We start from the raw sequence: 25,378 nt of genomic DNA, 5'->3' as shown, positions 1-25,378 counted from the left end.
GTCTCCTATTATATGTGGAGATTTCAACACAATTATCAGTAACTGATAGACTAGGCAGGCCAAAAATTAGTAAAGACAGAAATGACCTGAACAACACTACAAACCAACTTGGTCAAACTGACGTAAATACAATACACATTCTTCTCAAGCACACATGGAAGAGTCACCAAAATAGATGATACACTGGGCCATCACATACATCTTAACGGTTTTAAAAGAACAGAAATCATGCAAAGTATGGTTTCAGATTACCACAGAATTAAACTAGAACTCGGTAACAAAAGGATAGCTGGAAAAGGTCCAAACATTTGGATATTAAACAACACACTTCTAAATCATCTCTAGGTCAAATAAATTTCAAGGCAATTTAAAAATACTTTAAAATAACATCAAAATGTGCTTAGAGGGAGACGTGTAACATTAAATCTTTCTTCTTTTCTAATATATGAACTTGAAGTTAATAACCTAAATACCCAACTAAGGAAACTACAGTAAGAAGAACACACTGAACCTAAGGCAAGCAGGGGAAAGAAATGACAAAAATTAGAGGAGAAATCAAGAAAAGTTAGGGAAACAGGAAATAAGACTAAAACAAGACTAAAATTCATTTTGAAAAGATTTTTTAAAAAAATTATAAGCCTCTAGGCAGGCTAAACCTGAAAAAGAAAAAGAGATATAAATTACAATTATCAGGAATGAGAGAAGAGGGGGTCATTACTGCTACTCTCAAGGACATTAAAAGGGTAAAAAAGAAGTACTATGAACAATTCTACACCCACAAATTTGATAACTTAGATGAAATGGACCACTGTCTTAAATTACAAAAATTACCATATCTCACTTAAGGAGAAACAGATATGAATAGTACCATAACTGTTAAAGAAACTGAGCTCATCATTTACAGTCTTCCAAAATGAAATCACTGGGTCCAGGTGATTTTACCAGTGAATTCTACCAAACTATACCAATTCTCCACAGTATTCAAAAAAATTTTTTCATGACAGGCGGGAACACATCCCAACTCATTTTAAGAAGCCAGCATTACCCTAATACAAACATCCTGTAAAGACACCACAAGAAAGGAAACTACAGGCTGGTACTTTTATCTCAAAAACAGACAAAAGACTTAACAAAATATGAATAAATTGACTCCAGCATCATATCTATTCAGAGGAGTTCATTCCAGGCAGTCAAAGATAATTTGGTATCACAAATCAGTGTGATTCACTGTTAACAGACTGAATAAGAAAAGTCATATTCTCATATCAACAGATGTAGAAGTTTAATAAAAATCCTAAATGGGTATTGAATTTTAAAAACTAGAATAAAGGGAATTTCCTTAACCAGTAAAAGCCTATATTAGAGAACCTCTATAGCTAACAGTGTAAGACCTTCCTCCTGAGTTTTGGAACAAAACAAAGATACCCTCTTTTACTACATATATTCAACATTATAATGCAAATCCTAGCTAGTTCAATAAGAAAATAATAAAAGTTATACAGCTTGAAAAGGAAGAAATAAAGCTGTCTTTATTTCTGGATGTGTATGTAGAAAAACTCAATGATTCTATAAAAAAACAAACTCTTGGAATTAGTGAGTATACCACGGTTATATGACACGATCAGTATGCAAAAATCAATTACTTTACTATATATAAGCAAACACTTGGAATTTTAAATAATTTAGTACCATGTACAATAGCACCTAAAAAGGAAATACTTAGCTATACATTTTTAAATGTAGGGGATCTATATGTAGAAAACTATGAAACACTGATAAATCAAAAAAGATGCAAATAAAAGAAGAGATATTCAACATTCATGCATTAGAAGTCTCAAAATTGTTAAGATGTCAGTTCTTCCCAACTTGTTCTACAGAGTTAATGCAACCCCAAAGTCCCAGCAAGCTTTTTTTTTATAATTAATTCTAAAATGTATATAGAAAAGCCAAAGACCTAGAATAGCTACCTAATGAATCAAAAAGAACGAAGTTTCAAGGCATAATATGTCTTACTCTTCTGTTAGAAACTATGGTTTTGTTGAAAGAATAAACACAGACATCAGTGGAAAACAACAGAGATATATAAACATAGTTACTTGACTTTTGGCAAAGATGCAAAGGCAATTCAACAGAGAAAAAATAGTCTTTCTAGTGAACAGTACTGAAACAGCTAGACACCTGTCTCTACATACAGACACAGGCTTCACAACTTAAACAAAAATTAACTAAAAGTGAATACAGACCTAAATGTTAAATGCAAAACCATAAAACTTCTAGAAGGAAACCTGTATGATATTTATTTGATTTTCCTATCTAAAAGGTCATAACCAAAAAATGATCCACAAAAGGAAAAACATGGCCCCATTAGATATTATTAAAGTTAAAACCTTGCTCTTCGAAATACACTGTTAAGAGAATGTAAAGCCACAGACTGTTAGAAAATATTTGCAAATCAAGCATCTGATGAAGGACTTATATCTGGAATGTACAAAGAATTCTTAAAACTCAGCAATAAGAAAACAACCAACCAAAAAAAATTTTAAGGCAAAATATCAAACACATCAGCACAGGGGATATACAAATGGCAAAGAAGCATATGAAATGACGTTCAACATCATATCTCATGAGGGAAATGCAAATTAAAACAAAAATAAAAAACCACTTTTAAAACAACAATGAGACATTACTACACACCTCTCAGGACAGCTAAAACAGAAAACAAAGACCAAAGCCTGACAACTAAATTTGGTGGTAAGAATGTGGAACTACAGAAACACTCATTCATACCTGATGGGAATGCGAAATGGTGCAGTATTTCAGAAACAACTTGGAAGGTTTGTTTTTGTTTTTTAGATTAATTATATTTGAATTGTGGTAAAATATACATAACATAAAATGTACCAGTTTAACCATTTTAGGTATATAGTTCAGTGGCATTAACTGAGGACATTTACATTATTGTGGAACCATCACCATCAGTCATCTCCAGAACTTTTTTCATCTTCCCAAACTGAAACTCTGTATCCATTAAAAATTAACTCCCCATTTCTCCTTCCCTCGAACACCATTCTCCGATAAAAGGAACTAGGGCTGAGGGAAGGACAGACAGGATGAGCCTGGAGCATCTGGTAGTGTCAGAGGGACACAGGAGCCAACTGAAAGCACTCCCAATGGCCAAAACTGAAACTTTGAATAACAAAATAAATAACATATATTAAAATGTAACACAAAGTATAAATCTAAAACATAAATATCTGAGTCTGTAGTGATGTAAATAAATAATTAAAATAATTAATAAGATTAGGCAAATCTCCCATCCAGAATTCAAAACAATATATGTAGTTCCTCTCTCATCCATTAGGTGGATCATAATTCCTCACTCCCTTAATTGTGGGAAGGACTGACTTCCCTCTAAATAATACAGTATGGAAAAGGGGAAGAAGTGACTTTACAGTGGAGAAACTTGACAAACACTACCTCAGCCATATGATCACACTTAACATCTTCAGAGAGAAATCATACAGCTGGCATGTGCACTGAACACAATGTGGTAAGACTAGCACTTTGTAAACACTGTGGTCTTCCAAGAACCTGCAAGCCCAGTTTAATCATGAGGAAAAAAAATCAGACAAACCCAAACTGAGAAACATGCTACTCAATACGCAAGCAAGTATTCCTCTAAAGTGTCACAGTCATCAAACATAAGAAATATTTGAGAACTTGTCATAGTCTAAAGAGCCCTAAGGGAGTCATCCTGGCCAAAGGTAATGTTCTATTCTAGATGGACCCTGGAACAGAAAAAAGACATTAGGTAAAAACTAAGAAAATCTGAATAAAGTCTGGACTTCAGTTAGCAATAATGTGTCAATATTAGTTACACAGTTTTGACAAGTACACTAGTGTAAGATGACTGCTCAGTTCTGCTCTAGAATATGAATGGTTATGGTTATAAACATGATACACTGACACTCAGCCCCTATACTCAACCCCTCAGAAGTTTAATAAATGCAGTATATGATCTCTTCTTTCCTTCACAATCTCATTTCTCATTTCCTCATAGGCCAATCCTCAAACCCAGGACCATTCAAGCACACCGCAAACCCAGAGTCATTTGCACAGTGACCCAGGTCAGCTGAGCTATTGGTTTCCATACAAGTTTTCCTTCTGTAGACCTTTGTGAAAGCCTGAGCATCAAGCTTTGTGAAATGGCTCTGATTCTTCACTATCCCTTTATCTTGCTCAATGAAGGAGATGCCATCTTGAAGCTGATTCTGGAATCCGTTTCAAAAATAAGGGAAGAGAGAGAGAAAAAAATAACTCTAAGCAAAATGTCTCTGAGGTTTCTTCATTCCCGAGAGTATTTTTATCATATGAAGGAATCAGGCTTACTGCAGTTGGAAAAAGCCATGAATAAGATCCCTGGACAAGATGTAGAGATCAAGCCCCACAGAGATTAAATGACTTGCCCAAGGTCATAATATGTTCATCTCAGAGAAGAAAGAATACATTTTTTCTAAACTAGCATGCTTCTCACACTTTAGTCTTTTACACCCTTGGCAAATTTAACCTTTTCCACACAGCTGCTGAGATAACCTACTGGTTTCACAAGCTAAATCAACACAAGGGACATATCTCAAAAGTGCCCCCAGACTGCCTCCCTTTCCATTATTGAAAACCACGAGATGAAAGTCTTTAATAACTCACTGCACAAGAGGACCATTACTGTCAGCATATACCACTCAGCCATATATTATAGCTTCTTACTTCTCCACACAAAATTGCTTTGAAATTTACATTTGCTATAAAGGATTCAAGTCCATCACTATTAATTTTCTTCTACAAATTATGTTTAATTATCACCTGTTTCCACCTACAAAGAAGCCCCTCTCATACTTCTGCCTCCATATAGCTCTCAAGAAGAGTTTCCTCAGCATGAATCTTTGATGGTGATTTTATATCCCTTACTTGCCCTTCCTTGTCAAGCTCACACAGCCTACTTAGCGATATGGAAATGAACGGTTTGCCTTGCACCGCATTTCCTGCATACATATGAAATCTGGTCTCCCTAAGCAGGAGGAAAAAAGGAACATTTTCCAGCTTTAGCCTGCAGACAGTTAGGCTAGAAACATTCTATTTTGAGATTCAAAGCAGCTTGGAAAAGTCCATCCAGAACTGATGGCTTAACAGGTTATAGAGTACATCTCCTAAGAAACGTACTCGGCTATCTTCCTGATGTTTCAAGAATCACCTTTATTCTCTCCTTCAGTTTTGGAGCCCTAGAAGAAACTAGTTTATCAGAAATAGAGAGAAATCTAAAAATTGTATTTTATTACTTTTCCATTTCACTTCTATGCGTCCTTAGTACATGGTACCATATAAGCAGCATGGTCTTCGAGTCAGAAATACTAGCAGTCAAATCATAACTCTACCAAAAACTTATGTAACTTCAGGCAAATCACTTATCTCTGAGCCCCTGTTCTCTCAACCTTAAACATAAAGCTATTTTAAGTTTAATCAAGATTAGTGTGTATTATGCTTGGCACATTCAAGGAATTCAAATGTTCATTGTCTTCCCCTTCCAGATTCAGTGAAGCAGTATATTTGTCTATAATCCTGTCTGCAACTGACTGAAACTCAACTCAAACTAGCTCAAGCTTAAAAGGAATTTGCTGGCTCACATAACTAGGCAGTCCTGGCATGTCTGGGGCTTTAGAAATAGCTGGATCAAGCTTCCCCAACAATGCTGCCATGACTCTTGACTCTTCATCTCTGCTTGGAGTTGCTCTCAACATAAGCACTGACCAAATGACTGGCAAAAGAGCCAGTATAAGTTACAGATCGTCAGCCTCCTCTCTTAGCAGACCCTCCATGAAGAAAACTGTCTCCTACTATTCACATATCAAGTTCAGGGAAGATTCTAATTGGCCTTGCTTGGATCATGCACCAACCTCTAACCCAATCCCTGTGACCACGGGGAAGAGACTGTTCAGTTTGGCCAGACTGGGTAAGGACCTACTATTGTGGCAGAGAACGAAGTACCGTGATTTAGTCTTAGGATTAAATGGAGTGAAGGATCCCGAAGAAACTAGGACAAGGACTATTGAAAATAATACTGAGAATAAATTAGGAGTTTGGGAGTAACGGATACACATTACTATATATATAAAACAGATAAACAACAAGGACCTACTGTATAGCACAGGGAACTATATTCAATTTCTTTTAATAACATAAAGGAAAAGAATCTGAAAATATGTATGTATGTGTATGTATAACTGAATCACTTTGCTGTACACCTGAAACTAACATTATACATCAACTATATCTCATTAAAAAATAAAATAAAAAAATAAAAAATACTGAGAGAAAAATTAAAAATAAATAAAAACTACAGTTTCCACTGTGCGTCGTTGTCAATAAGTATTTGGCTTCTTTACTCATAGCCTGATCTTTTTCACTCTAGATTGTCTTGTTTAGGGATCTGTAGTCAGTCAGGAGTCAGAAAACTATAACCCAGAGACCAAACGTCCCACTGCTTGTTTAATAAATAAAGTTTTGTTGAAACACAACCACGTTCATTCCTTAACATACTGCCCATGGTGGTTTTCACACCACAACATCAGAGTTGAGTAGCTGCAACAAGAGTTTACAGAGACCACAAAGCCGAAAATACTTAATATCTGGCTCTTTTCAGAAAGCCTTTGCCGACCCTTGATCTATGTTACAATAACGAAGATAATGAGAGGTAGGGGGGGAAATGCTTACTTAGAATATTTGCTTGAAATAAAATAGAAATATTGATGACAATTATATTTTTATGTAACTTGCATCCACAATCTGTTAGTAATAAAAGTACTTTAGAAGTTAGAAAAATATATCTTGCCCCAAAAAAAGTATCCTCCACACAGTAGATGCTCAGTACGTATTTCTAATATATATCTACCAGCACAACCACCCACTAAATGCACTCAAGCTCCCAAATGATGCGCTGTACTTGAAGCAGCCTTTTCCCTCACACTCGACTTCGTCTGTAACTTCAGATCCTCTTAGCTCTGCCTTCACAATACATCCCAAATGCTTCTGCTTCTTTTCATCTTTCAGATTCCTCCCTAGTGCAAGCCAACACCATTTCTTGTCTAAACTAATGCATTCATTTTCTAACGGTCTCCCTGCTTCTATTCTTACTCATCAGCACTCCATAATCCTTTCCAACAGCCAAGAGAGACCATTTTAAGACCAAATCAGGTAAGATTGCTTCCCTCCCTAAAACTCTCTGATGGCTTCCTTCTTTGCTTAGACTGAAACCCAACCTCTTGTTGTTGGACTGCAAGTCACTCCGTGAACTGATCCTTGCTTACCTCTTAGCCTCAACCAGATTCACTCTAGCCCCTTCACTCCACCCCAACTATGAAGGATATCTTTGGTGCCTAGAGTATACCATGCTCATTCCCTCTGTAGAACTTTTTCCCTCCTTCCATCTGCCTAGGAATGTCTGCTCCCATCCCCACATGGCTGGCTGATTTTGCTTAGTAATTCAGGAATCAATCCAAAGGTCCCTCTTCATTGGAATAAAAGATATTTTCCCATCACTTTTATTGAATATATTATGTTGTGGTATTAAAAGTGACGTTCTATTTCCTACCTGGTTACTACATACATTATGAGATTTACATTATGTGTAAATAGAAATTAATTGACATCCATAACCTAATTGTTTATGATGTCATCATCACATGTTAATAGATTGACTTTCTAATGTGGTTTCGATGACAACTGGAGTGATATGAACACAATGACACATGCTAGGTGAATGACTCTTGTGTAGCAACATAACATTCATGTATTTCTAATTTTCACAGAGTTTGACTAATTGTTTCAAAATTAGCTCCAGCTCATTTACAAGTTTTGTGAGCTTGTTGAAGTTAATTATTGGCTAAAACAGACTGGACACTGATGTGTACTATGAAAATAAGACTCTATACTCTGTTTAGATAATTCAAGGAAGCTGTATATTTTGACCCAGGAGCTTTTGATTTCAGGTAACTGACAAAAAATACCATCATTGCCATCATCATCATCATCATCACGATCAAAGCATCTTTTAAAAGGTTGTGAGACATGAGGCATTGACTGATTTTCTGTTGTAGGACACACCGAGTTTTAACTGACCCTGAATATGACCTTGGTCCAACAGGATGTTAACACTACATAAAAAAGCTTTATTGCACTATGACTGACCTCTGCTGGTTCATAGTATTCTGAATAGCCAGAGGTGGAAATGAATATATTAATGCAGGTTAAAAATACTTAAATCCATACCCTTTGGATACAATTCTTCAGCCAAGTACTAGCCACCTAACTAATTCTCTACAATATTTTGAGGACTTGGTCAAATGCCACTAAAAAAATCCAGGAACAATATCAAAAACAGGAAATGGGGTTTGTCTGTCATGACTTTTTCTTAAGGACTCCAGCATAGGTCCTGGTGGGAACTGCTTTTGCTCCTCAGTTCCCATAAAACAGCTTGTAATTTAGATCAGGAGTATCTCAGATGTGCAGTTTGTCGTGACTTTCCTTTTTAGAAAAACAAATGCTGTCTCTCTCTTATCACCCAGCACTTCTCTTAATGTGAGGGATCTTATTTGGAAGCAGTCTTCATGCCTCAGGATATAAGGCCAGCCCTTAAGGAGCTAGGCACTCGGGCAGAACCATACTTCACTTCCTACAATCTTGCTAACCACCTAGGGTCCTAGTTGCCACACCCTCAGTACCACAGATTTCAGTACAAAAATTTTTTTTTCCTTTGACCAAAAAAACCAAAAGAAAATGTGTTTATTTTGCACATTATATGCACCGTTGTGATAAAGAGTCAAAGAAAGAGCTTTAGACATTGAGGGAAAAAACCCCAGCCTTGTCACTACGCAGAATTTCTAGCATTTTGCCCACCCCAAAGTCTCATCAGATGCCTGCTTCTATGACATGAGCTAGGACCTCCATGTCTGCCACTCACTGATTAACTGCAGACAGAGCTTTAATGGTAGATATCCCATGAGCTTGAGCCATCTGTGTGTTTTTTATAAATATGTGACCAATTCTGGGCGAAGAAGAGGAGAATGCCTCAACAGATATGGAATATGACTTCCATAAACTGATCAAAGGAAAACTGAAAAATCCTTGGCCATCTTTTCACCTCACCTCTCCTTTCCCTCCTTAGTAAGCTCCTCCTTTTTTCTCAAGGGCTGGGTCATCTTGTTCCTTAATGGTTGCCCCCAATTTCCCAGAGACACTTCCAAACCTTGCACATCACACTTTGTATTGTTAGTTTTTTTTCAAATGATAGACTCTTAGGAGCTATTAGGAAATACTGTAAAAACATTTCTAAGGACCTTATTATATATTGCCAAAATGGCATTCCATTTATTCACCTCAGAACTGAATCCTCCTGCAATTACATCATTTAACCTCCAGGACTGGGAACCCAAGACAGCTATGTCAGTATGATTTTACTCTTACTTCCTAGAAACTGTTGCCCATTAAGATAAGGCTATAAACCAATAAATTACTTCACTGTTAATTTCAAAACATTTCTGAAAACTAAGTTATATGAATACTTAATTTTGTTCAACTAGAAAAACAGACCTCCTTGTCAAAACCATAGTTTGTTTATAGGGGCAAATAGCTCACCTATCAAACCAGTTTTACTTAGAAGATTTGCTGAAAGACCCTTATCTCGCAGTGCTTACCAATCTTAAACTCTAATATCATCATACTTTGTCTATTCCATATCAGATCTTTACTTTAAAACATGCCTTAAACCACATGAGCCCAGATCCTCAAATTCTATAGATTTCTATCCATGACCACCCTCTTTTGAGACATGACTAAGAACTTGTCAAGGTAGGTTCTCTCTTAACTGCAGTTGGTTTAATAAAGTTAGCTTTGCTGAAGCTTCAACTTTATTCTAGTGGTGTTTTGGGAAGTCAGCAGTCAAAACATCCAACAAATATGTATTAACTCTTGTTTTTTGGCTAGACATGGGGGATTCAATGTTGACTAAAGATGACAACAGTCCCTATAATTCTGGGAGGGAAAACTATATTAGTCAAACAATTAAAACTACATAAATTTCAATTGTGATTAGTATTATAAGGGAAAGTTAAAAGGTGCTGTGAGAGTGAATAACCAGATAATGTGACACTTTCAAGGAGAATAAGGTGAATGCATTGAGTACATAACATTTGGTCTGAGATTTCTAGGATGAGGAAGTCTCAACTAGGAGAAGATGGAGAGGAAGCGATCCAGGAAGTGAAAGAATAGAAGGGAAAAGGGAGAAACATGGAAGAAGGGGAGGCACAAAGAAAATGGAGGTGGAGGGCCTAAGGAAGAGGGAAGAGGAAAGAGGAAAGAGGAGGGAAATGAAGAGGAGGAGGAAGTGAGATGGAGGGAACAGAGGGGAAGTCTGAAAGCTTTCTAGGCATATGGAAAAATCTGTGTGAGGACAAATGAAAAAAAAAAATCCCCTTATCCTGGAACAGAGAGCAAAGGAGAAAGCAGTATGAGGTAAGACTGGAGAGGTCAACAGGAACAAAATCTAGGCACACAGACCAGAAAATAAGCCTATGAGAGTGTGTGTTTTATCACAGTATCACTAACATATTTTCATCTCTGCTAATCTGATAAATGAAAAATACCCCATTATCTTAAGTTTTAATCCTTTGTTTACTGGTGAATTTATGAAGAACAGATAATGTAATATTTTTTCCTCCATTATAATTTATCTCTTCCTTTCTTGACCTCTACATCCAATAAGATTCCTGGTTTTCTGGTCTATTTGAACAAGATTTTATATATTAAGGGACATTAACCCTTCAACATAAATTTTTACAAACATTCCTCCCAGTTTGTTGTTGGCTTTTAATCTTTGTATTGTTTTGTAGATACATAGAACTTTATTTTTATGCATTGTATCTGTGAATATTTTCATTTGTGATGTTTCATTTGCTTTTCTGCTGAGAGCCTTTCTTAATCCAAAGGCTTAGATAAGTATCTTAAAGACTTACCATTTGGACTTCTACATTTAAATCTTGAAATTATTTGGTATTTATTTTGAAGCATGTCATCTGCTAAGGATCTAAGTATACTTTGTTCCCCTTAGTAGATTTCCAGTGGTTGCAGAGTCATTTGCTAATTGTCCCCTCCTCTCTCTGCAAGTTTTCATACCTCTCTTATCATATTTTCTTTTTCAATATTAGCTAGAACCTGTTACAAAGTCACCTATTCTACTTTGTTTGTTTATCCCTAGGGCACACAGATTTGATTATTGGAGCTTTACATGAAGTTTTAATATCTGGTTGCAGCCTGTCCCAGCTCTCACCTGGTTATTCCTCCGGTAGCACTTTAGAATACCAGTAGCAAGTTCGGAAGAAACAAATCCTTTTGAAATGTTTATTTGGAGGGTGTTAACCCTCTTAGACTGAAATGCCATTCCAGACACTTCATATAGCACATACAATACTTAGCCTGCTAATTCAGGCTTACAGAGCTGTCATTGGAAATACTAAAATCCAAGACCTGCATTTGAGGTCAGGTTTCACCACTTTCAGCATCTACTTAAGGATGTCTTTTGATTTCTGCTTTCTCTTATAGAAGAGGGTAGTAGAACACTCCCTCACTCCATACACAAAAATAAACTCAAAATGGCTTAAAGACTTAAATACGAGACAAGACACGATAAATCTCCTAGAAGAAAACATAGGCAAACCATTCTGACATAAATCTTAGCTCTCCTAGGGCAGTCCACCCAGGCAACAGAAATAAGAGCAAAAATAAACAAATGGGTCCTAATTAAACGTATAAGCTTTTGCACAGCAAAGGAAACCATAAGCAAAACAAAACAACAACCTACAGAATGGGAGAAGATACTTGCAAATGATGTGACTGACAAAGGTTTAATTTCCAGAATATATAAACAGCTCATACAACTCAACAACAAAAGCACAAACAACCCAGTCCAAAAATGGGCAGAAGACCTAAACAAGCAGTTCTCCAAGGAAGACATACAAATGGCCAATAGGCACATGAAAAAATGCTCAATATCACTAATTATCAGAGAAATAAAAATCAAAACTACAGTGAGATATCACCTCACATCAGTCAGAATGGCCCTCATTCAAAAGTCCATGAATGCTAAACGCTGAAGAGGCTGTGGAGAAAAGGGAACCCTCCTGCACTGCTGGTTGGAATGTAGATTGGTGCAGCCATTATGGAAAACAGTATGGAGATTCCTCAAAAAAGGAAAAATAGACTTACCATATGATCCAGCAATCCCACTCCTGGGTATATATCCAGAGAGAACTTTAATGCAAAAAGATAACATGCACCCCAATGTTCACAGCAGCACTATATACGATAGCCAAGACATGGAAGCAACCTAAATGTCCATCGACAGATGACTGGATAAAGAAGCTGTGGTATATTTATACAATGGAATACTACTCAGCCATAAAAAAGAATAAAATAATGCCATTTGCAGCAACATGGATGGACCTAGAGATTGTCATTCTAAGTGAACTAAGCCAGAAAGAGAAAAATACCGTATGATATCACTCATATGTGGAATCTAAAAAAAAAAAAAAAAACCATAAATACAAAACAGAAAAAGACTGGCGGACATACCAATTTTATGGTTACCGGGGAAAGGGGGTGGGAAGGGATAAATTCAGGAGTTTGAAATTTACAAATGTTAGCCTCTACATATAAAAATAGATTTTTAAAGTTTCTTCTGTACAGCACAAGTAACTAAGTTCGAAATCTTATAGTAACCTTTAATGAAAAAGAATATGAAAACAAATACATGTATGTATATGCATGAGTGGGACACTGTGCTGTACACGAGAAATTGATACATTGTAACTGACTACTTCAATTAAAAAAAAAAAAGAGGGTGGTCCGCGTGCATTACATAAAGCTATGGCAAATATGAGATAGTGTATGAAAAAGCTTTAATGGGCAAGAGGTCAAGATAGGTGCCAGAGTCTGGAGCTAAGTGAGGTCTTCCTCTTGTGACCATGACTGTACCACAGTTACATCAGCCTCTTCCATATTATCTTCATCACCTTACCTGGCCTCCTCAGCCTAAAACCTCCCAACTTTCAGGATCCAGTTTTGTAATTAATATTGTAAAGGCGAATACCTCAGTGCTTAAAGGATACCACCATGTAATCCTGCTATAAAGAAAAGAGTCCTAAAAATAAACAAAACAGTGGCCCTCCTTAACCCAGACGAGCTTGGACTTGAGACTACTGAGTTTTCTTCAAGACCAGAGGGGGGAAACATGATGGTTTCTGGTATGCGCAAGAAAGGAAGAAAGAGGGGTCTCCTATGGTGTCAAGGAAATTAGCTAATGGGGAAAAGAAAAGAGGAACAGGAGGGACCCCTTTAAATATCGTCTCTGCCCCCTAGAAGAGGACGAAAATCACCACACACCTAGATGAGCTCGCTCTTCCTCCAGCCCTGGGTGCTGTTTGCCCAGGTCCAGCCTTACAGGAAGGTGGATCCCAGAGAGGCCTCCCTGAAGGCACAGCCAGCCTCCCCTCCTCTGAGGCTGGGCTCCAGGTTGTCACACACCCCAGCAAACCCCAACAAGTTAATTTGTAATCTTACGGGGAAAATGATGGTCGCACGGTGTCTGTCACTGAGCACTCCCCCTGCCAGTTTAAACAGCTGATTAGTTAGCGCCACTAGAATCGATCGGCATCAGTTCCACCTGCATGCACCCACCAGGAACCACTTTATTGTAAATCAATCATTCTGAAAACATCTCACAGAGGGGCCAGGCTCTGCTAACAAGCCGTCAATTCCTGCTGCCTGTTGGCAGCGCCCAGCAAATAAGAAGTGCAACCAACATTTATTCAAAAATTATCTCTTCAGGTTATTTTGAGCCTGGGAAGGGGGTAGAAAAGCCAGAATGGATTGGGGCTTCCCAATGCATGTACATGCACAAGGTTGTGGATTGTCTCCCTGGAACTGGGGCCAAGGTTTGCCCAGGCCCTCCCTCTTAAAAAAATGGGCAAAAGTTTTAAATGGACATTTCACAAAAGAAGCTCTATGGATGGACACAGTACATGAAAAAAAAAAGTGCTCAACATCATTTTTCATCTTAGAAATGTGAATTAACGCCTCAGTGAGATACCTACACCACCATCCGAATGAATAAAATTTAAATGACCGACGACACCCAACAATGGTGAGGACGTAGAGCAAACTGAATTTTCTCACATGGTTGGTGAGAGTGTAAAATGAGAAACTCCTTTGGAAAAAAGGTTTCCAATTTCTTATAAAACTAAACATACACATAGCCTATCACCAGCAATTGTACTCCTACTTATTTACCCAAGAGAAATGAAAGCATATGTACACGAACATTCACAGCAGGCTTATTCACAATAGCCAAAATCTGGAAACAACTTGAGTATTCGTCACCAGGTGAATGGATACACAAAGTGTAGTATATCTGTACACAGGGAATACTACTCAGCAATAAAAAGAACGGATCACTGATACACACAACAACATGGATGCATCTCAGAAACATCATGCTAAGGACAGGGCCCTACCCAAAAGAGTACCTACTCTATGATTCCATATCTATGAGACTCTGGAGCAAAGCAAACTAATCTATGGTGGGAAAAAAATTATAATATTGGTTGCCTCCAGAGAGGTGTGGTTGTAGATTACCTGGGATGTGGCATAAGGAAACTTTCTGGAATAACTGTCATTTTCTACACCTTGACAGGACTTTGGATTACACAGGACAGATGTGAAAACTCAGTGAAGGGTCCACTTAAGACTTCTCCACTATATTGTATGCAAACTTAACCTCAAAACTCAAAAGTAAGAGAGAAGTATAAATAAGTATTAAATTTAATTAAGGCTATGTGCACTGAAGTATCTGGAGTGAAATGTACCAAAGTCTGCAATTTTATTTTTTTTAACATTTTTTATTGACTTATAATCATTCCACAACACTGTGTCAAATTCCAGTGCAGAGCACAACTCCTCAGCCATACATGAACATATATATATTCATTGTCACATTTTTTTCTCTGTAGGCTACCAAAAGATCTTGTATATATTTCCCTGTGCTATACAGTATAACCTTGTTTATCTATTCTACAATTTTGAAATCCGTCTGTCCCTTCCCACCCCCCGCCCCCTTGGCAACCACAAATTTGTATTCTATGTCTATGAGTCTTTCTGTTTTGTATTTATGCTTTGGGGTTTTTTGTTTTTGTTTTTTGTTTTGTTGTTTTTTAGATTCCACATATGAGTGATATCATATGGTATTTTTCTTTCTCTTTCTGGCTTACTTCTCTTAGAATGACATTCTCCAGGAACATCCACATTGCTGCAAATGGCATTATGTTGTCGGTTTTTGTGGCTGAATAGTATTCCATTGTATAAATATACCACTTCTTCTTTATCCAGTCATCTGTTGATGGACATTTAGGCTGTTTCCATGTCTTGGCTATTGTAAATAGTGCTGCTATGAACATTGGGATGCAGGTGTCAAGTAGGATTCCCTCTGGATATATGCCCAGGAGCAGGATTCCTGGGTCATATGGTAAGTCTGTTCCTAGTCTTTTGAAGAGTGTCCATACTGTTTTCCACAGTGGCTGCACCAAACTGCATTCCCACCAGCAGTGTAGGAGGGTTCCCTTTTCTCCACAGCCTCTCCAGTATTTGTCATTTGTGGATTTTTGAATGATGGCCATTCTGACTGGTGTGAGGTGATACCTCATTGTAGTTTTGATTTGCATTTCTCTGATAATTAGTGATATTGAGCATTTTTTCATGTGCCTATTGATCATTTGTATGTCTTCCTTGGAGAACTGCTTGTTTAGGTCTTCTGCCCATTTTTGGATTGGGTTGTTTTTTTCTTATTAAGTCGTATGAGCTGCTTATATATTCTGGAGATCAAGCCTTTGTCGGTTTCATTTGCAAAAATTTTCTTCCATTCCATAGGTTGTCTTTTTGTTTTACTTATGGTTTCCTTTGCTGTGTAGAAGCTTGTAAGTTTAATTGGGTCCCATTTGTTTATTCTTGCTTTTATTTCTATTGCTTGAGTAGACTGTTCTAGGAGAACATTTTTGAGATGTATGTGAGATAATGTTTTGCCTATATTTTCTTCTAGGAGGTTTATTGTATCTTGTCTTATATTTAAGTCTTTGATCCCTTTTGAGTTTATTTTTGTGTATGGTGTAAGGTGCAACTTAACTTTAAAATGCACTTTAACATAGGATGGATTGGTAATTGCATCAAGGGAGGGACAGAGAGATGTGACATACAACAAGTATAATAAAACCTAAGTAGGGGTGAGGGTGAGGAGTCACTGTAAAACCCTTTTAACTTTCTGTACATCGGAAATTTTTCATGAGGAGAAAGATGAGATAGAGTGTCTTCCTCACTTGGTCAGCATTAATAGCACACAGGGGCTCTGTGCCTTGTCTGAGGGTCCCACGGATCTCTGATCAGTCTTTACTTTACCCTATCTGCTGACTAAATAAATTCTGATTATCCGGAAGACAAACCTGCCAGGTAACGCTGGGAACACACTCCTTAGTGAAAAGATGTGTAGAGAATATTATAATTGGTTTCCAAGAGCCTCCTATAAAACGAGTCCAACTCTTTAATTAAAGAGATGGGACAAAGGCATTTTTGTCTTGAGATATTTTCCCTCTACCTTTGTGGCTTCTGTGTGCATCTCAGTATAGGGGCAAGAAAGCCAAAGAAAACTGTGTTCCCGTTCTGGGTGATGGAAAGCCCTATCGTTTGTGTTTGGTTAGAAGGCATGAAGGTAATAATCTGACTTAGCCAAATGTAGTCCAGACAGCCTCATGCAGGCCGGGCTCAGCTCATTTGCCGACAGATGATTGCACTGTCAACGCTGCATGGTTGAGGGTAATTGTGTGATGATGACTCCCCTGTACACCTTGCATCATAAGGCAAAACTATGGGTGTAGTTTGGACTGCAAGGGAGAGCAGGCAAATGCCTGTGGCCCATTGACTTTGGTGGGGGGTTGTGGAGGCACATATGGGAGAACCAGTGGCTCCCTGGGGAGACAGTGATGGGAATGCAATGTCGAAGGTAATGGTTACAAGATAACATGGTTAGAAGGAAACTTGGATTGATTAGGACTTGGCAACCGAGGTGGAGCAGGATTTAAGGAGGCAGGAGGTGTGTTGAAACTGCTGGTACCGGGTTAGGAGTTAAGTTCCCGGCTGCTAAATTCCTGCTTTGCGTGGGTGCAAGTCCTAGCTGGCCGTTTCCTAGCTCTGTGATCACGGGTCAATGGCTCCAACTCTCTAGGTCTCTGTTTTACCTTATCTGCAAAATGGCTTAAATAACTGTAGCCTGTGTGTGGTCGTTGTGAGGACCGGGAGCAAGGTAAAAAGCTGAGGCTCATGCCAGCTGTGTGATAGCCTCACGGAAATGTTCACTGTGACTTGAGGCAAAGTGCCCTCCTTCTGGGCCTTGAGTGGTTTGAGTCATAGTAATAAGCGTTAGGCTTCAAATATTCCTCTCTGTGGCTTCGCTACTGTCAGCCTTCCAATTCACGTTGGATATTCTCGTTCTGGGCATGGGCCATAGCTTATCACAGTAAGCAGTATAAATGCAACAGACGAGCAAGCACATCTGGCGGATTCTTTCAGAGAATTAAGACGGGGTCCCTTTGCTTCTAGGTGGTTACCTAATATTTCTAGGCCTTAGCGCTCTCTCGTTAGAATAGGGGGTAATCATGAAAGCTTTTGCAGACTTATTGTGAAGATGAGAAAAATAAAAGGAAAGTGCCTGTCACCATACCAGACTCATAGCAATTGCTCAATATGCATATACACACACACACACACATATGTATATATACTCACACACACACAAAACACAAATATATACATGCATATATCTGTAGTAATAATTATCATATATATTTATAGTTATAACCAGATGAATGAGGTTGCAGGTGAATATTTTATCTACAAACATGAGTACACTTTTTTCAGGCCTAGGCAACTTAGAAAGCAAGGATCCAACAACTCATCCATTTACACGTGTTTGGTAACTTGCAGTTCATCCTACCTGGTTCTGTTTAAAAGCTGTATATATTACAGTGATAAAACTTACGAGCTACTTAATACCCCATGTAAAGCAGAGGTTAAAAGACACAATTCTCTGTGAAGCACTTAGTAATAGTAATAGACCAGTAGTGGTTGCAGTGTTGATGGTAATGCAAAATACACAAACTATTTTCCAGTTTAACAATTTACGTTCATTCAAATCCTTTTCCTTCTGAACATGTTAAAACCACCAAGCAAAACAGCACGTGATCTTAACTCTACATAGCATGGATGAGCAAACTGAGAGCTCAGGGAAATAGTAACTTCACTCATTCTTTCATTAAACATGTTCACTAACCTATCATGTCCTCAGCACAGTGCTCTGTGTTTGAGGCACAAAGAGGACTAAGACATTGTAACTGGGTACAGGGAATTCACATCTAGGCAAAGTAGTGTTTATCTAGATCCCACCAGATGTGAGCTAAAAATAAAGGTCTCTGGGTCAAAAAAAAAATGTGTGAATTTCAACCTCCCCTTATCTCCCTGAAGGAGATTCGCAATGCACCTGGGCATATTACATGTTCTAAGAAGTTCTAGGACAACTTGACTATTTAACTCTGCACTTCAACAATTATTTGACTGCAGAATCGTTCTGCCAGCAAGACATGAATTCATATTATTTGGGGATTCTGTAGTAGAAGGGGACAGACATGCACACATGATGGCCTGTGACAAAGGCTGGGACAGCTTGATGGCCTGAGCACAGAGGACAGAGGAGTCAGATCTCTGCATTAACCAACAGGTCAAGAAAGGCTCCCCTATTTGAGCCAAAGTTATGTAGCCGAATGACAGATGTGCTGAGGCCATCCCAGAGCATCCTGAACTAGACTGCACTGCTTCTAACCTGGAAAGTCTCTCCACACTCAACAGAGATGCTCCAAAAAGTATGAGGCTTTTAAGGTTTCTGTTCTCTTTGGGAAGTTCAGCATTGAACATATAAAACAAGGGGGCTGGACTTGTTCATTTCTAACCGCACGCTGGCCTTCCATGATTCTGTGCTTTAAACATACATACATTCTGCCTTGTTTCATTAAGGGCCAATGGCCCAGAGGCCAGCAGAGCAGGGTGTTTCAGCACCAATCCCAGTTCAGCTGAAAGGCAAAGCTCTTTACAAAGAGGTTGAACTTCTTCATGGTGAAACGTATTGATTTAGGCGGGAGAGGGTGACAGACAGCATCATAACACATACAATGAGAAAGGAGCCTCCAGGTTAGACTCGACTGTAATATAGAGTTGGGAACTCAGAAAGCTGCAGGATAATTGCTTTGACATTTCCACTTCATCACACCAGTGGGTACCTCTAGCTTAGCCTAGAACCTAGAGTTCTGTCCAACAGAAACACAAAGAAGAGGTGCAAGTGTGAGGCCCCTCTAGCCTCACTTCCATAAGCAGCACTCCCATGCAACCACTCTCCTGTACAGTCTTCACAGAGATTATTAGCATATTTGGGATACCTCCTCAATCAAACTAAGGTCTCTGACTCCACAGGGTGAATACATATTTTCAGGAGTTCATACATTTAGGAGGAGTCAGAATATTTTAGAGGAGTACTTGCTCAGTTAAAGCCTGAGGATCAAGAGACAGAATCATGAATGGCCTCCGAGTTTCTGACTTGAGCAACTCTGTGATTTTGAGAACAATTTCATGCAGGTTTCCCTAATAATGTAGTGCTGACATTATCTTTCATTAAAATTGGCATCACAGGACTAACTAGTAAATTATTGACACAGAATGAGCTCTGATTGTACTGATCTAGCAAACCAAGTCTGGACAGTATTTGCCTCATTTTGAAATTTCAAAATGCAGGAGAAAAAGTCCACTGGAGAACAAGATCTGAGGCTAAATCTTTCTATAATTAATGACAACTTCTATGATTTGGTTTCACCATAAACAATATTATCTATCACACTGAATTAATATTATAAATTTGAATTTTATTGGTTTTATAGTTTTGTTTGTACTTAATTTAAAAGTTGCTTTGCATTACAGTTGCTAGGTTTCAAATCATTTTGTTTTACAGTTGAGTAAGAGCTATCTGCATAAAGACTTCATTCCTAGCTTTATATTTATACATTGATAGAAAATTTTATGTAACGCCTATTATATGCCAGGTATCTATTTTAAGTGCTTTGCAAATATTAACTCATTTAATTCTCGTAACAATATTATGAATAGAAGTATTGCTATTATCCCCATTTCACAGACAGAAGACGGAGGCAAAGAGTTCAGTGATTTGCCCAAGGTCACACAGCCAGTAAAAGGTAGGTCTAAGGTTCAAACCCAGAAAGTATGGTTCTTAAATCTATGCTCTTTAAGGTAACATGAGGGAAAGCTGTGAATTTTTTAAATGTATTACTCAAGTTTGAGACACTTTCATAGACCATTTGATCCCTTGAACAGAATGTAAGGAAGATTTAATACAGTATTCTTTTCATCCTGAGAGAAAGAGGAATATTCTTCAAAATTATTCATTTGTTGCTTTGTAATGTTGTTTCAGTTATTTCAACTGTATCTGATCTCCTTTTTCAGAGTATGAGGAGATGGGGGTCATGTCTTTTCTATGCTCCAGGACCGTAGGACAGCACTGCACACAGAGTGAAGACCTACGTTCACCACCGCTCAAATAGTTTCATATGAGATTTAGATCAGTTAGGGATCTAGTTGGCTAAGCACAGTGGGATACAAGTCTCTCCTCCTTTTTGGGCCAACTAATGTCCTTCAGAGTCTGACAACCCCCATTCCTGTGATCCCTCAACAGATAAAGGACATTCTTTACTGGGCGTGTTTCCCCTAACAAACTAATAGCCCCAGGTAATGCCCACCTTATCTGAGTCAAACCCCACTGCCCTTCACAGACCCTAAACCTCTTAGTTCACCTGCAGCCAATTAGAGCCTTATGCACAAGCCGATCAGGCACCTTGTGACCCGACCTTATAAAACACCCCAACAACCGGCCCTCGGGGCTCATGCAGGCACCCCTCGTCTGCGGCCCACCGTTGCCTATGACAGCATACCCTGATAAACTCCTTTCTATTCCCATACTTTCTCTCTGGTAAATTCTTTTACCAACCAGTGTGTGACACCATGCCACCAAAGGGTGGCCGCATTGTGCACACAACACTTGGTGGCCCGCGTGTGGCTAGCACTCCGGGGAAGCCCTTTGGGCTTCTCTCTCTCTCTCCCTCTCCCTACGGGAGTCTCCTGCTGGCTTGACTGGAAGCGCCACACTGGGGGCCAGAATCATCAATGCAGGCTTCCCTCTTCTGCTTCCCTTTCCTTTCTCGTACTTTCCTGCTCGTCCCTAGCATTTGGAAATTCCGTAAAGTCTGACTGAGGATTGAAGAACCCTGGCTGGGCTGCTCTCAGCGGGCTCTGCAAGGCAGTCTGACAGACGGAAATGACCCGTGGCCCTTAGTGGTGGATGCACATGGGAAAGGCATCTTTTCTTTTCTAAATAGCCTTCTCTCCATCTCCCTCTTCCTCTCTCTCTCCTTCCCTCTGACTCTGGCTCTGGAGACACTGGTTCTGGGGCCCAACCACATGGTGCACCTCTGTGCCTTCTCTCCACTTTTTTGCGGGTAACACCTCCAGATGTACTGAGCCTCCTGCCTTCGATCACCAGGCCAGGTAGAAGTCACCGGGGGGTGAACTCCCCTATCTATTTCTTTGCTTTTTGGCCCTTGCACCGGCTGGCTTCTCCTTGAGGGACGCCCAAAGTAAGAGGACGCTGGGAGTTCAGCCTTTCTCCTTCTGGCGTAGAATGCCCTGGGGACAGAGCCTGCACGGTCAGACTTTCTCTTTTTGGGGGACGCCCCAGATTAGAGTCTGTGATGGTCTCCTTCTCTTTGTTCTTCTATTTCCTGGGACTCACCTTTGAGCTGCATTTTAAAACACTGGGATAAGTCTGATCCCGAGACATTAAAAGAAAAGCAGCTTACGTTTTTCTGTAACGTCACCTGGCCCCAATACCAACTTCCACATCAGGAGACTTGGCCCCTGTATGGGACTCTGAGCTATAGTACAATCTTCCAGTTTGATTCTTTCTATCGCAAATTGGGAAAATGGTCTAAGGTCCCCTATGTTCAGGCCATTTTATGGCCCTCTCCCAAAATTCAGATTTTTGTAAAAACTGCTGCATGTGTCTCACCAGATTCTCTTCCTGTTTTATTGGACGCCTTTAAGATTTTCAACAACTGGGAGGAAATACTGAAGGCTAATTAGGAAAAAAAAAAGGATAACAAAAGACAAAAGGCTAGTCAGGTACATGGCTGACGCCATTGCTCATTCTGTGCCAGGACCAGAGGTGAGGCTCCGGAAATAATCCAAAACCCATCAATCCTTTCACCACTCCCAAAACCTCCCCTATTTAGTAGGAGACTTGTAAGTATTTTAAAAAAAAAAAAAAAAAGGAAAAAAAAATTTCCTGGCCTTTAAGGGAACAAAGTCATTCTAGGAGGAACTTGCCTTTGAGATGCAGATGTTCTTTCTACCTGGTCTTCTCTGGGAACTCTTATCTTGCCATCTTTTTAAAATGCAAATTTTGAGAAAGGGGGCAAGGCACAGCCAACCAGCTGTCCTGCCCCTGGGGACTGTTACCTTGGTGCTTTTTCTCCACTCTAAGGGTCTAACTGATAGGCCTTTAGGAAATTTATTCTAGAGGAAAGAGATTATAATTTTGTTCAGTCCCCTAGTGATATTATTAGGTGCAATTCCCTCACCTGGCCAATTAATACCTGCTCTAACCTTGGCCATAAACATGAATTTTCTTCTTAAGTAACCAGATACATAGTTCTATAGGAGGCTTGTGATTGTAACAGCGTCAACTCCAGACATGGGAAGAAGCAACAAGAGGGAATATTTTCCTGGATCATAACAGACTAGCAAGGCAGGTGGTCCAGGGATCTTTGCCACTGTTAATAAGGCTTAGTCCAGTAATAGCACACTGAGTGGCCTGTCAACAAAATCCTCACCTGACCTAGGAATGAGCACTCCTAGCACCGTGGGACGAAATGATCATGAAATGCCTTCCAAGCCACAGTCAAGTTTATGATCAAGAGGGCACTTTCCGTCTGCCTCTACAAGGGTTAAGTCACAAGCCACTAAAGTCGCTGACCTTCAGCGCAGTCTGAAAGCTCAGGGCGGAAATCAGGAAAGAGGCACTCTGCTCTGGGAAAACTGGCAAACAGGCCTTCAGATGGTGAGGTATTTTCAGATTTTATGAACCCAAATTGCTGCATCTCCTGGAATCTAGAAAAGCACTAAGATCATTAACGGTGACCTCTACTTTTGCCACTAAGGAGAGAGCAATCTTACAAAACCACATGGCTCTTAACACCCCACCCAAGGGTGCCCAGCCACAGTTATGTGTACCGAGTGTTGTACTTACATCCCTGAGTATGTCAGTGCTTACAGCAAATTCGTCCCTGAACAGGTCTGTGACTGGTTCCCCACTGCCTTTTCCTAGGTACCTGAAGGGATAAGGTGTTTTTCAGACATTTTCAAATTTCTTCTGTTTTTACTGGATTTAGCTATTTATCTTGGTATCCACCTACTTTTATGTTGTATTCCTCTCTTAAAAAAAATGATTGTCTCTCTTTGAACTTGGGAACAAATACACTCCTTCCAGCAAGATTGCCGCCGTGACCCAAGCCAACATCCTGGCGATGCAGCCCCTGGATGCTGCTGGGGGTCTCCTTCCGCTCCCACCTTGAAGGCTGCCGGGGCCCCATAACCCGGGACAGGTCAGCATGATAGGCAGGGACACTGCGACGCCCCCAGTTCAGCAGGAAGTGGATATGGAAGATGAGACCTTCACTCCTGTTCCAAAGATCTGTCACTGCCAATCTGTCAGGGGGGAATGTGGGCCCAACTGACGACCCCCGTTCCTAGGCTCCCAGATGTCTGACATTCTTTACTGGGCAGGTTTCCCCTAACAAACTGATAGCCCCAGGTGATGCCCACCTTATCCGAGTCAAACCCCACTGCCCTTCACAGACCCCAACCTCTTAGCTCACCTGCAGCCAATCAGATCCAGGCACCTTGTGACCCGACCTTATGAAACACCCCCAACAATCGGCCCTCAGGGCTCATGCAGGCACAGCTCGTCTGTGTGGCCCGTCGTTGTCTATGACAGCACACCCTAATAAGCTCCTTTCTCTCCTTATGCTTAACCTCTGGTAAATTCTTTTACCAACCCGCATCACCGGCCCACCCCGTTGTGCACACAATACTCCTAAGTATCACAGGAAGTCCTCAGTATGAGACAGCACTGCCTGCATGAGCCACTGGTTTGACCCTAAACATCCAACCACATCAAATGCCCATCCCCTTCCTTGTCCTTCCCCACTGGCCTAGAGAATTCCTACTAAGACAGCAAGACCCAGTACAATTATTACCTCCCTCCAGACACTTTCTGGGATCGAGTTAAAGGCAACTTGACTTCCTGGTTCTCCTGTGCTCTCACTCTACTCAGTATCCACCTCTATTTCTACACCTCTTACACTGAAGTGTAATTAACTTCATTTCTGTCTCAGTGACTGCATCCCAGGGGCAAGGACTATGCCCCCCTTCTTTGTGTTGCCTTACACCTAGTGTCATGGGCTGAATTTTATCCCCTCTCCCTGCCACCAAATTCTTACGTGGAACTCGAAACCCCAGTACCTCTGAATGTAACCATACTTGGAGATAAGGTGTTTAAAGAGGTGATTAGGTTGAAATGAGGCCACTGTAAGAAGAGGAAGAGACACCAGGGATGAACACACAGAAAGGGAAGGCCACGTGAGGACACAGCCAGCGCTCAGCCATCCACAAGAAGACTGGCCTCAGGAAACCAAACCCATAACACCTTGCTCTTGGACTTCAGGCCTCCAGGACTGAGAATAAATAAAATTCTGTTGTTTACCCCCTAGTTACATTTTGTTATGGTAGCCCTAGCAGACTTATACAGCTGGCACAAGGCAGTCGCATGTGATTGGTGCTAAAGATGGATGGATGGATAGACAGATAGATAGATAGATTTGTATTTATAATTTTATTTATGTTTATGTCTATGTTTTAAAATAAAAGTGACTTGTCCAAGGCCACAGAGTAAATTGGTAGGAGACTGTGATTTGAAAACCAGTCCTCTGCTCATCTAGCTCTCAATCTTCCTTTCAACCCCAAATTTCTGTGATGCTATGATTCAATCCATGTGATTTTTAATTTA

At 39.7% G+C, this 25,378-nt stretch overlaps 1 protein-coding gene and 1 long non-coding RNA gene across 6 annotated transcripts in view; one reads left to right on the top strand and one right to left on the bottom strand.

Moving 5' to 3' along the window:
* LRMDA (leucine rich melanocyte differentiation associated) overlaps positions 1–6,396 on the top strand; it is a 1,104,406-nt gene extending 1,098,010 nt beyond the window's left edge. For all 5 annotated transcript variants that reach the window (XM_072971251.1, XM_072971254.1, XM_072971255.1 and 2 more), the window contains 2 exons: positions 4,061–4,127; positions 5,583–6,396. The gene's annotated coding sequence lies outside the window, so the exon portion shown is untranslated. The remainder of the gene's footprint in view (positions 1–4,060; positions 4,128–5,582) is intronic.
* Positions 1–25,378, bottom strand: part of LOC116282343 (uncharacterized) — a 91,622-nt gene that overhangs the window by 2,604 nt on the left and 63,640 nt on the right. The gene's annotated exons all lie outside the window — the stretch shown is intronic.

This window comes from Vicugna pacos, chromosome 11 (genome assembly GCF_048564905.1).
Source record: "Vicugna pacos chromosome 11, VicPac4, whole genome shotgun sequence".
In the NCBI taxonomy this organism is placed as follows: domain Eukaryota; kingdom Metazoa; phylum Chordata; class Mammalia; order Artiodactyla; family Camelidae; genus Vicugna; species Vicugna pacos.
Note: the sequence above shows the minus strand (reverse complement) of the source record. Positions and strands in the feature narration are given on the sequence as shown.